Source organism: Schistocerca nitens, chromosome 7, assembly GCF_023898315.1.
Source record: "Schistocerca nitens isolate TAMUIC-IGC-003100 chromosome 7, iqSchNite1.1, whole genome shotgun sequence".
NCBI classification, from domain to species: domain Eukaryota; kingdom Metazoa; phylum Arthropoda; class Insecta; order Orthoptera; family Acrididae; genus Schistocerca; species Schistocerca nitens.
In genome coordinates this window covers 572,521,346-572,535,432 of record NC_064620.1, presented here as the reverse complement: position 1 = coordinate 572,535,432, position 14,087 = coordinate 572,521,346, and the positions used below count along the sequence as shown (strand labels likewise).

The following is a 14,087-nucleotide window of genomic DNA, read 5'->3' as shown; positions in this document are numbered from 1 at the left end:
TTCACTGTAATAAGTTTAGTGTCTGTGTTTTGCGACCGCATCGCAAAACCGTGCGATTAGTAGACGAAAGGACGTGCCTCTCCAATGGGAACCAAAAACATTTGATCGCAAGGTCATAGGTCAACCGATTCCTCCACAGGAAAACACATCTGATATATTCTATACGATACTGGTGACGGCATGTGCGTCACATGACACGAATATGTTGTCGACCCAAATAACTTGTACACTTGGCGAATGGGTAAAAAGATTCTTCTACCTTGCCCGATTTAGGTTTTCTTGTGGATGTGATAATCACTCCCAAAAAAGTGATGAAAACATAAGAGTTTGTCACATAAACTGAAAATAAAAAAATTAAACTTTTCACTCGATGGAAGATTTGAACCAAGGACCTTTCATTCCGCAGCTGCTCACGTTACCACGAGACCACGGCGCTCCTGCGTTCCCAATGTCCATGATGTTGCCTATCTTCCCATGAACTACTCAGTTTGTATATTTTGCTTATTTTTCACAGTTCCACACAACTTCTTCCTGTTTTCTCAATTGATCTGTGTTCAGTTTTTCAAGGCCTATCCACTGTGCCGACTTACAACTAAATCTGAGGGGGGTGCGATGGGGAGGTTCCCTTGTGAGGAGCGTCGGAGGTAGCTCGTCTCGTATCGGACGCGCAAGCTTTTCCGAGATTACGTTATTTCTGAAGGTTTTATTGGAACTTTCTTCACCCCACGCAATGCTTCGGTATTATAAATGAAACACCTTCTAACAATACCACCACTTGCAAAGTAGGTTAGAAATCAGATTAATAATGTTGCTCACGCAGCATATGTTCGCTTTATCGGGCAACAACAAATTTATTGACTGTAGATGGCATCGTCAGAATGGAAATAATGAAGTCACTGTAAAAAGGTCATTAATTTTGGCACTTATCTTGAATGGATTCCCACGTAGATTTCGTCGAAGTTGTTATGGCTCATCTTGTTGATTCTAGGGTGATTCCACTTTGACTGCTAGAAGGTCCAGATCTGTATTTTAGCAATATTTGAAGACATAACAAATGCGTTTTTCAGGAAATTCTTGATGATCAGACAATCCTAGATCAGAACAATGGTATGGTAGAAATAATTTTTGACTTGGTGTTCACGATCCACATTTTCATTAAACGTCTTGTAAATTCACATATACTACTTCTTAATTGTCACATCACCAAGAAAACATTTTTGTATCAATCTTCATATATTTAATTTCCACTTTAACCAAACACAAGACTTGACTGTTATTTTACAAAGCGAAATAACAACTTAACTTCTGCAAAGTGAAACAAAGACTGGTCTGTGCGCATTCGCGCCAAAACGGTTACAAGTAAGTCAAAGATTATGACAGTCTCACAGAAATGAATACACACAAGAAACATATCACTGTAATATATCGATACATCGGAGTACTTATACATTAATATAACCGAATGTGAATATTGTTACAAAAATATGTCTGTTACTTCACAGAAAAGTAGTACGATATTAGTAGTATCGAGAACTGGGGTTGAAGTGCCGTAATGGTCACGTAAATAGAGAACCATTACAACCTCCACATTTTGTGTGTGTGTGTGTGTGTGTGTGTGTGTGTGTGTGTGTGTGTGTGTATGTGGAGGCTAATGTCAGGAACTACTGTAGCGATTTTGATACGGTTTTCACCCATACATAGATTCATTCACAACGAAGGCATGTGTGTATTACCGCTACACCATACACGTCGTCTGGCCGTATATACGAGGGTTATTCGGAAAGTAAGGAACGATCGGTCGCGAAATGGAAACCACAGTGAAAATCCGATGAAGTTTTTGCACAGGTGTGTTGGGCAGTGTGTCTGGTATGCCCGTCGATCGCCTTACGTCGTTCGTATTAGTTCTGAGCACACAGGGAGCACAGAAAGATGCCTAGAACAATAGCGTCTCCCGCCAAGTAAGAGGGTCTGGTGACAAATTTCGCCTGAAGCTATGCAGCCAAGATTACATAACTGGCGTGCGGTTTCTTGTTCAGGACAATTCTCGGCCGCATTCTGCAGGGGGAATGAAGATGCTACTGCGTCGTTTTCAATTGGAAATGTTTGATTACCCACAATACAGCCCGTAATTGTCTCCCTCTGAGTTTCATCTCTGCTCACACGAACCGCTGGCTATGAAGACAACATTTTGCCACAGGCAACGAGGTGTAGGCCAGCGTAGAGAATTGGCGGAAAGCACTGGCGGTTGTTTTCTATAACGACGATATTGGAAACTTGGTACAACGCTACGGCAAAAGTCTAAGTCGGATCGGCGACTATGGAGGTAAGTAGCTGGAAGTTGTAGCTAACTGTTGCATGTAAACAGTTTTGATTTTTACTGTGGTTTCCATTTCGCGACCTATAGTTCGTTACTTTCCGAATACCCCTCGTACTAGGGGTAGGCCTCAGACACGGCCAACAGATTCGGCTCGTATTCGGCAAGTCGCTTGCGTACAACATAAAATGAGAGTGTCTGAGTTATTTTGGCTCAACCCTTCCCCCCCCCTCCATCCTGTTTTTTTAACTGCTTCTATAGTTAATGACACGTAATCGACTCAGAATTAAGGGGATCGATAGAAAATTGAAAACTGAGCGTGTTTTCGTTGTTGTGCTCTTCAGTCCAAAGACTCGTTCGACGCAGCTCCCAATGATACTCTATCCTGTGCAAGCATCTTGATCTCCAGGTAACTACTGTAACCTACATCATTCTGAATCTGCTTACTGCATTCATATCTCTTGGTCTCCCTCTACACAATTTTTACCTCCCTACCCCCCCCCCCCCCCCTATTTCATCCAGTACTAAATTGGTGATCCCTTGATGTCTCAGAATGTGTCCTACCAACCGGTCCCTTCTTATTGTCAAGTTGTGCCACAAACTCCTCTTCTCCCCAGTTCTATTCAATACCTCCTCATTAGTTATGTGATCTACCCATCTAATCTTCAGCATTCTTCTGTAGCACCATATTTCAAAAGCTTCTATTTTCTTCTTTTCTAAACTGTTTATCGTCCATGTTTCACTTCCATACATGGCTACACTCCATACAAATACTTTCAGAAAAGGCTTCCTAACACTTTAATCTATACTCGATTTTAACAAATTTCTCTTCTTCAGAAACGCTTTTCCTGCCACCGCCAGTCTACATTTTATATCCTCTCTGCTTCGACCATCATCAGTTATTTTGCTTCCCAAATAGCAAAATTGCTAATCTGATTCCCTCGTTATCACCTGATTTAATTCGACTGTATTCCATTATCCTCGTTTTACTTTTGTTGTTCATCTTATATCCTCCTTTCAAGACACTGTCCATTCCGTTCAACTGCTCTTCCGAGTCCTTCGCTGTCTCTGTCTCTGACAGAATTACAGTATCATCGGCAAACCTCAAAGGTTTTATTTCTGCTCTCTGGACTTTAATTCCTACTCAAAATTTTTCTCTTGTTTTCTTTACTGCTTGCTCAATATATAGATGGTTCAAATGGCTCTGAGCACTATGGGACTTAACATCTATGGTCATCAGTCCCCTAGAACTTAGAACTACTTAAACCTAACTAACCTAAGGACATCATGTTGTGGACTGTTAAGGCAGCCAGTCCACAGTGAAGTAGCCTAAAGGGCACGCGTCAACTCACGCTGTCTGGCGTTAAGTCTGGAACAGGATTCGTAATGAATGTGATAAAGAAAAGAACGTAGCTACTAGAACACTTAACTTTTATATTGTCCTTTGGTATACAGCATTCTGGATGATACAAGTGAGACTCTATCTTGAGGTACATGCGACGTTACAAATGGTTAATGGCGCCTTGCTAGGTCGTAGCCATTAACTTAGCTGAAGGGTATTCTAACTGTCTCTCGGCAAATGAGAGAAAGGCTTCGTCAGTGTAGTCGCTAGCAACGTCGTCGTACAACTGGGGCGAGTGCTAGTCAGTCTCTCGAGACCTGCCTTGTGGTGGCGCTCGGTCTGCGATCCTGACAGTGGCGACACGCGGGTCCGACATGTAGTAATGGACCGCGGCCGATTTAAGCTACCACCTAGCAAGTGTGGTGTCTGGCGGTGACACCACACATCACACAACACCCAGTCGTCACGAGGCAGAGAAAATCCCTGACCCCGCCGGGAATCGAACCCGGAAAAATATATAGATTGAATAATATCGAGGATAGGCTACAACCCTGTCTCGCACCCTCCTCAACCATTGCTTCCCTTTCGTGTCTCTAGGCTCTTATAACTGCCTTCTGTTTTCTGTACAAATACGCTCCCCGTATTTTACCCCTGCCACCTTTAGAATTCGAAAGAGTATTCCAGTCAACATTGTCAAAAGATATCTCTAAGTCTGCAAATGTTATAAATGTAGGTTTGCCTTGCCTTAACCTATCTTCTATGATAAGTCGTACGGCCAGTGCTGGGTCCTGTGTTCCTACATTTCTCCGGAACCCAAACTGATCTTGTCTGAGGTGGGCTTCTAGCAGTTTTTCCATTCTTCTGTAAAGAATTCGTGTTAGTATTGTGCAACAGTAACTTATTAAACTGACAGTTCGGTGATATTCACACCTGCAGCACCTGCTTTCTTTGGGATTGGAATTATCATATTCTTCTTGAAGTCTGAGGGTATTTCGCCTGTCTCATACATCTTGCTCACCAGATGGAAGAGTTTTGTCGTGGCTGACTCTCCCAAGGCCATCAGTAGTTCTAATGTAATGTTTTTCTAGAAATCGAGGAAATGTACTTTTTTCAAATGGTTCAAATGGCTCTGAGCACTATGGGGCTTAACATCTGTGGTCATCAGTCCCATAGAACTTAGAACTACTTAAACCTAACTAACCTAAGGACATCACACACATCCATGCCCGAGGCAGGATTCGAACCTGCGACCGTAGCAGTCGCGCGGTTCCGGACTGAGCGCCTAGAACCGCTAGACCACCGCGGCCGGTTGTACTTTTTCTACTGTCGCTTATGTACCCCATAAAGTAAGCGCTGTTAAACGAAAGCGTTTTTGGCCTAGCGACCAAGGTGTCTGGTTGGGAAGCAGAGAACCTGTGTTCTGTTGTCGGTGGCATTCTGCAGTTTTTTTGCCACGTGCATCTTTTTCTGCATAGAAACTGGTGGGAATGAGAGGATGAATACGGCAAGTAAACCATGGGGAATAATAGCAACGTAGGCAAAAAAAAAATCACAAGCGACTTGAGTTAGTAAAGAATTAAAATTTTAAGCCTCGTTGTATGAAAACAATTCCGAACGAGACTGCTGCGAAAAGTTGCATTCGACACACATTATCGCATAAGAGAGAAAAATTAGCCCTTGTTGCTGTTGGTAGTGTGCATAAAATACCGGATTTTTACACGGCTCAGTATTTCGTTACATCGACTGGAAAATTGTTGCGTCTTATTTTACCGTGCTTATAAGAAACTAATGATTAATTTGGTCCTCGAGGTAGAGGAGAGATCAATCGATTAATGCACACATTAAAAAGATGTTACATCACTAGCTCCAAATCTGAGAATTTGACAAATTCAGTTTATAAAAATATCTTGAACATTTTAAAACCCTACGTTGCTGATAATAAGCTTTGTCTGATATTGGATTTCTGGAGTGGACAAATTAACACCGTCATTTGTGATAGCATGTATATAGATCGAGGGTCAACCGACTTGCACTACAGAAGTAATATCGCCAAACTGCACAACTGTGTGCCAGCTACGTGATGTTCATTCTTATCAGGAAGTCAAAAACTTTAATTCGAGATTTAAAATTACAATCTGCATATGGAAACCCAGCGGGAATTGCACAATCGAAAGGATGCATTAACGACTCGCAACACAATCGATTATCAAATTTCAGCATCGATTTTTCAGACAGTGTTACGGTATACGTGATATGCATCAAAATTAATTTTAAAAAAAGAAATAATCTTAAATGTGAGCAAAGTTTGCTTTCCTACGAATCTTCGGAAGGATGTACTTGCGCAACAACCGCATTCATTAGATGTTCTTGGTGCCGCGAGTGTACTTGCTTCCAATGTTTATACGGCAAGTACCATCTGTCTAGTTGTTCGAAGGAAATTGAGGAGTGAAAGAAGACATTGTAAATCGACCAGAATTAATGTTTTAGTTCCTTAGTAATGAAAATCGTCTGAGAAATTTATTTGCCTACCTTGTCGTTATTCCCTTTATCATTTACTTACCTTGTCAACCATCCTATGTGTATAAATTTCGAAACTGAAAAAATATAAATAAAATAAAACCTGCGGAATGCAGCTGAGAATCTAAGACAGGTTCTGTGCTCCCCAGCCCGATGCCTTGATCGCTACACCAGCGGCCCTTACGTGGAACAGCTCTTACCTTTTGGATACATAAGTGACAGTCGAAGAAATTTCTTTCCTCGATTTCTATGGAAGTATGCGTTAGCGGCCCTTGCGTGTTGAAGAAAAATGCTCAGTTTTTAATTATCTATCGATCCCGTCAATTCTGAGTCGATTGCGTTTCATTAACTTTAGGGATAGTATTCTCAAAAACGCGATGTTGTTGAGTCAAAACATCTTAATCTTTCATTTTAGGTTGAGCACAAGTGACCAGCTAAATATGACCCGAAACGGTCTTCCCCTCCTAGTTAGTGCTACTCTTGGAAAGCCAGGACGAGTCTCTAGTAGAATAATTATAAAAATCGTTGTATAAGAGTATACGAGCGTCGATTTTTTATATTTTACCACTTTTTGCATTTCAGTCGTTATAATTGTTGGAGGGCTCGCTTCCCTGACTACCATTCCAAGAAGTCTCTTGCGTGATACGGTTTCCTTCGCGTTGTTTGCATCCCATTCATGCTGTGACTTCTCAGTATTTGCCAGTTAAAGAAAGATGAGGCGTAAAAATTTAAGTTTTTACGGTATAGGCTTTTTCAATACCACCTGAAATTGCTTTGTCCGATAGCATACTGGAACGTATGGTTGCCTGGTACTTCAACATTCCCACTGCTATTACGTGAGCTAAACATTTTCACTGCCTACTATATAGAGTGTAATATCAGTTGTATCTAAATATACAACAAGTGGCCGAGCGGTTCCAGGCGCTACAGTCTGGAACCGGGCGGCCGCACCGGTCGCATGTTCGAATCCTGCCTCGGGCATGGATGTGTGTGATGTCCTTAGGTTAGTTAGGTTTAAGTAGTTCTAAGTTATAGGGGACTGATGACCTCGGCAGTTAAGTCCCTTAGTGCTCAGAGCCATTTTTGAAGGCTTTTAGACATTGTTGACTGGACTACACTCTTTGAAATTTTGAAAGTACCAGGGTTAAAAGACAGAGAGTGAAAAGTTATCTACAAGTGCGTATTACTTCAGTGGGACATAACGTGTCTCATCAACCATAAATGGTGAATCTTATTTGTTTCGCCTTTATGTATACTTTCAAGCGTTTGTGTCGTGTGACAAGGGCCTCCCGTCGGGTAGACCGTTCGCCGGGTGCAAGTCTTCCGATTTGACGCCACTTCGGCGACTTGCGCGTCGATGGGGATGAAATGATGATGATTAGGACAACACAATACCCATTCCCTGAGCGGAGAAAATCTCCGACCCTGCCGGGAATCGAACCCGGGCCCTTACGATGGACATTCTGTCGCGCTGACCACTCAGCTGCCGGTGGCGGACAGCGTTTGGTTGAAGAGCGGAATGTTGTACCGCTGGCAGACCCATCCACCCCCCCCCCCTTCCCCCGCAATATGGGGCGACGGGGATCAGACTGTCGCTAGAAGAGCCGAAGGACATGAAAGAGACGCAGTAGTTGAGAATGGAGTGAGACAGGGTTGTACCTATTCGCAGTTTTACTCGATTTGTGCACTGAAGAAGCAGTGAAAGAAACAATGCAGCAGCTGGGAGAAGGGATTAAAGTTGAGGGAGAAGAAACAAAACGTTTGAGGTTTATCGGTGACATTGTAATTCTGTCGGAGATGCCACAGAATTGGAAGAGCCTTTTATGGAATGGACACTGTCTTGAAAAGAGATTAAAAGATGCACATGAAACAATGATATGGAATACAGTGAAATTAAATTGGACGGTGCTTAGGAAATTACATTCGAAAATGAGGCACTAAAAATGGTAGTGGGATTTTGTTGTTTGGGCAGAAAAATAATTGATGATGGCCGAAGTAGAGAGGATATAAAATACGGTCAGGCAATAGCAGAAAGAGCATTTCTTAAAAAAAAAAAGTACTGAAAGTGTTTTCTGAAGGTATTTTACTGGGTCGTAGCTTTGGGCGGAAGTGAAACTTGGACTGTAAGCAGTTCAGACAAGAAGAGAATGCAGTTGAATTGGAGAAAAAAGTCATTTATGGTACAACTTGACGAAAAGAAGGTATCAGTTGATAGGACACATTCTGAGACACCTAGGAACAGACAGTTTGGTAACATTGCGAATTGGGTGGGGTGGGGTAGCAGCGCGGGGGGGGGGGGGGGATTAAAATTGTAGAGATAGAGGTAGTCATGAATACAGTGAGCAGATACGGTTGGATATAGGTTGCAGTAATTATTCTGAGATGAAGAGGTTTTCTCAGTATAGACTGGCGTGGGGAGCAGCATCAAACCAGCCTCGGGACTGAAGACCGTAGCAAAAGCAGACCAAAAAAACTGTAGGTAAGTGTACAAGTAGCTGCATGTGGACAGTGCTTGTGATAAGCGATGTAAATTGAAATTACAAGAATGCCGCGGTGAGGTGATATAAAAATGACTACAATTAAGGCATGAATAGGGTTTTCACATCACTTCAGTAAAAATAAGGACGTCAGGCAATGTCGTTGTGTGTCACCAATATTATTGCTATAAGGCATAAATGGTTTATTCAGAACAAGTACTCATTTGCATCCATTAGGTACTCATGACAAAACACCACCACCTTTACAATTTTAAGCCTCAAGCTTTGGGGCACTCTGTGTGTTAAACGTGTGCATGCATACATTACACTTCAGTATAACTTGTGCGTTCACATTATACACGTCTGACGATGAGACGGTACGTATGCCAGACAACAGAGCTAGTCCAAGAGTAATTGTTGCGCTTTCTCCTGAGTGTTCAGTATTCGACAAGTTAACCATCTCCAGCATTCCCTTCGTCATCCAGACTGAAACCCGGAAGAAGTTATTTACGAGGTGCATTCAAGTTCTAAGGCCTCCGATTTTTTTTCTAATTAACTACTCACCCGAAATCGATGAAACTGGCGTTACTTCTCGACGTAATCGCCCTGCAGACGTACACATTTTTCACAACGCTGACGCCATGATTCCATGGCAGCGGCGAAGGCTTCTTTAGGAGTCTGTTTTGACCACTGGAAAATCGCTGAGGCAATAGCAGCACGGCTGGTCAATGTGCGGCCACGGAGAGTGTCTTTCAGTGTTGGAAAAAGCCAAAAGTCAGTAGGAGCCAGGTCAGGTAAGTAGGGAGCAGGAGGAATCACTTCAAAGTTGTTATCACGAAGAAACTGTTGCGTAACGTTAGCTCGATGTGCGGGTGCGTTGTCTCGGTGAAACAGCACACGCGCAGCCCTTCCCGGACGTTTTTGTTGCAGTGCAGGAAGGAATTTGTTCTTCAAAACATTTTCGTAGGATGCACCTGTTACCGTAGTGCCCTTTGGAACGCAATGGGTAAGGATTACGCCCTCGCTGTCCCAGAACATGGACACTATCATTTTTTCAGCACTGGCGGTTACCCGAAATTTTTTTGGTGGCGGTGAATCTGTGTGCTTCCATTGAGCTGACTGACGCTTTGTTTCTGGATTGAAAAATGGCATCCACGTCACATCCATTGTCACAACCGACGAAAAGAAAGTCCCATTCGTGCTGTCGTTGCGCGTCAACATTGCTTGGCAACATGCCACACAGGCAGCCGTGTGGTCGTCCGTCAGCATTCGTGGCACCCACCTGGATGACACTTTTCGCATTTTCAGGTCGTCATGCAGGATTGTGTGCACAGAACCCACAGAAATGCCAACTCTGGAGGTGGTCTGTTCAACAGTCATTCGGCGATCCCCCAAAACAATTCTCTCCACTTTCTCGATCGTGTCGTCAGACCGGCTTGTGCGAGCCCGAGGTTGTTTCGGTTTGTTGTCACACGATGTTCTGCCTTCATTAAACTGTCGCACCCACGAACGCACTTTCGACACATCCATAACTCCATTACCACATGTCTCCTTCAACTGTCGATGAATTTGAATTGGTTTCACACCACGCAAATTCAGAAAACGAATGATTGCACACTGTTCAAGTAAGGAGAACGTCGCCATTTTAAGTATTTAAAACAGTTCTCATTCTCGCCGCTGGCGGTAAAATTCCATCTGCCGTACGGTGCTGCCATCTCTGGGACGTATTGACAATGAATGCGGCCTCATTTTAAAACAATGCGCATGTTTCTATCTCTTTCCAGTGCGGAGAAAAAAAATCGGAGGCCTTAGAACTTGAATGCACTTCGTGGAATCATGGAAACAATGCAGCTAATTTTGCTGTTCGAGGACTTACAAATTTTTATTTTTCCGCCGTCGTAACGTGAGATGAAAAGCGAAACAGAAAGGTATGTTCTGTTTACAGGGCCGAGAAGTGTCTTGACGGCCGATGAAACTTAATGAGGTGGTACGTACCGAAACCGTGAGTCGTCCTCGGTAGTAACAAGAATAACTAGCAGCAGAGGTGCTAGGAGCAACAGCAGTATGCCTTCCCTTGTGGAATGCTGCAGAGTGTATTTATTGTTCTGGTGCTGTATTACATATTCCTGCACCACACTCGTCTTACTGTAACATTCTCATATTCTGAGATCTCGTCAAATAGGAAGCTTTCCGTGCGTTTTGCCTAACTACAGTTCCACCCATTTCAGTAATTCCTGTCATTAATCCTGAAATTAATAACTTTTTTCCATGCAAAATAGCGCGAGCTATGCACGCGATGCGTGATATTTATGCCACTCACTACGGATTGTGATGTAAAGACCCAGCTGGAGCGCCTGCTTTCCTGGCACAAAGACATACCATATTTGCGTCAAAAGTTGTTTCTGTATCTCGGAGATTAATTATACTTCGGAAACTTCTTGGTCTTTGTTTCATGAGTCCCTTGTCATTATTCGTGCAGATGAACACAGATAACGTAACGAGGCAAAAGTTATTTAAAATGAAAACGCTAGACGTACCACAAACTAAAGACAACAGGAGTACACAGGGCAGAAAATGGCAATACTCCGGTAAGTAAATACTCATTTAAAAATATACTAATGAAACGTTAAGTGCATGTTGTGAAATGTGCACGTAGAAGTTCACAGCAAGACTGTATTGATCAAAAAACTACAGTTCCACCAGAGCGCAGATGTAAAGATTGTGCCATGGAGTATCGTAAGTGCTGCCTATAAATAATAAATATGTGACAAAAAATTTGTAAATATTTGTCGCAGAAGTTTTTAACACACATAGTTACTCAATCTTCGGGGTTCATACAAAATTACTGTGTATGTGGACAGAAAGTAATACCCATCTGTCTTCGTGAATTGTGACTCCATAAAGCGTACGTTTGAAATACGTAGGCCTTTCAGAAAGTAAGCTGCACATGTTGTCCCACGTTAAGACCGTTACCCAAAGAAGTGACGCATTTTCAGAATTTAATGACGAATCTGCATGCAGTGTCCACCCAGACGTGGTGAAATGTTGCCAACAATTTGACCAGGGCCGCACAGACGTGTCACTTGTCAAAGTCGTATCTAAATGTATCAGGGGTCCCATATCACTCCAACTGCATACGCACAACACCATAACAGGGACTCCACTAGCTTCAACAGTGCTCTTATGACATGCAGGGTGCATGGATTCTTGAAGTTGTCTCCACACCCGTACACATCCTCCCATTCGATACAATTTGAAACGAGACTGGTCCGACCAGGCAACATATTTCCAGTCATCAACAGTCCAATGTCACTGTTGACAGGCACAGGCGAGTCGTTAAGCTTTGGTCTTGCAGTCATCAAGGTTACACGAGTGGGCCTTCTGCTGCGGAAACTCATATCGATGATGTTTCATTGAATGGTTCGCACGCTGACACTTGTTGATGGCCCGGCATTGAAATCTGCAGAAATTTGCGGAAGGGTTGCGCTTCTGTCAAATTGAGCGATTCTCTTCAGTCGTCGTTGGACCTGTTCTTGCAGGACCTTTTTCCGGCCGCAGCGATGTCAGAGATCCGGTGATTTACCGGATGCCTGATATTCACGGTACACTCGTGAAATGGTCGTACGGGAAAATCACTACTTCATTCTTACCTCGAAGATGCCGTGTCCCATCGCTCGAACGCCTGCTATAACACCATATTCAAGCTCACTTAAATCTTGATAACCTACCACTGTACCAGCAGTAACCGATTGTAAGGTAGCAGATTTTGCACCTTACATGATGCTAAATCAGCACTAATACACTGAATAATAATTGATATTTGGCCCACCGGTAGGAGAGAATGGACACAGAAAAGGAAGTTGTGTGTGTCATGTCAGACCAACGAGATGGGCTCAGAGGCTGGAACACGGCCGGAACCCCTAAGGAAGGTGTTCATGTCATGTCAAACTAACGGGATGGCCGCGGCCGGACCCCTTTGTCGGCTGGCACTTCAGACCACCAAAGACGTTCGGAGAGGGTGGGCCATCACAACAAGAAGCGAGAAGGAGCTATATGCGAAAGAGAGAAAGACGATTTCGCGCCACAGTGGAAAATTTGCGGAAGACTGTGACGGGATTGGCGCAGAGCGCGTAGAGATACGTGTTAAAAGTTTGGCGGCAACAGTAACCGCGGGAGAATTCTGTGTCGTGGTTGGGTACAAACGCGCACGGATACATGGGAGTCTGTGTAGAGCATACGACTCCACACACGTAGCATTATCTGTTCTTCTGAGGAGAGAAACAGATTTGTACTAACTTGTGGTGTTCATATGCAATCTGAAGTGTACCTTTGCTGCCGCGCACTTGAGTCGACCAACTACTCTTGGCATATGTGCAAGTAGCTTGATTATTGACTAGTGACGGACTCCGCAATTGAACACTTGCGTACAGGAGTTTACGGACGCAAACCACGTCCACGTTGGAGATTAAAGCCAAGTTCGCTCACGGGAAAGACGGCATCAGGACGTTGGCTGGGCCGACCGCCGTAATCATCACGGAGAATGACGGTGATATTAGCAATCATCAGCCAAAGTAGGGCACTGTAATTCTAAATGAGTTCGTATTCCGCTAGCTCTTTGGCTGGCGCTCTCTGAGTCTGTGTCCGTTCAGACAGAACTTCAATAGAGTCACTTGCGGGTTCAGTGTTGACGTAAGTAGTTAGGAAAAGATGATGCATTGTGCCAATGATAGGCTAGTTAGTTTAGCGAGTGTATTGTATTGTCATGTTAGGCTAGAAATATTGCTCATCCTGTTTTCTGAATAAATCTTAATTTGGTATCATATGCTAATCACCGCATTATTGATTTCGTAGCTAGCAACCACCATATTTTTGAAACTTCCTGGCAGATTAAAACTGTGCGCCGGACCGAGACTCGAACTCGGGACCTTTGCCTTTCCCGGGCAAGTGCTCTACCGACTGAGCTACCCAAGCACGACTCACGCCCCGTCCTCACAGCATTTAATTCCGCCAGTACATCGTCTCCTACCTTCCAAACTTCACAGAAGCTCTCCTGCGAACCTTGCAGAACTAGCACTCCTGGAAGAAAGGATATTGCGGAGACATGGCTTAGCCACAGCCTGGGGCATGTTTCTCCTCTCTTCCAGGAGTGCTAGTTCTGCAAGGTTCGCAGGAGAGCTTCTCTGAAGTTTGGAAGGTAGGAGACGAGGTACTGGCGGAATTAAAGCTGTGAGGACGGGGCGTGAGTCGTGCTTGGGTAGCTCAGTTGGTAGAGCACTTGCCCGTGAAAGGCAAAGATCCCGAGTTCGAGTCTCGGTCCGCCACACAGTTTTAATCTTCCAGGAAGTTTCATATCAGCGCACATTCCGCTGCAGAGTGAATATCTTATTCTGGAAGTGATATATTATTTCTCCTGGACTGAAGAGCCAAAGAAACTGGT

The 14,087-nt window shown here is 43.7% G+C and overlaps 1 non-coding gene across 1 annotated transcript; it reads right to left on the bottom strand.

Moving 5' to 3' along the window:
* Window positions 1–13,546: 13,546 nt before the first annotated feature.
* Window positions 13,547–13,621, bottom strand: Trnas-gga (transfer RNA serine (anticodon GGA)). Its single transcript has one exon. It is a non-coding gene; the product is annotated as a tRNA-Ser (tRNA).
* Window positions 13,622–14,087: the final 466 nt, after the last annotated feature.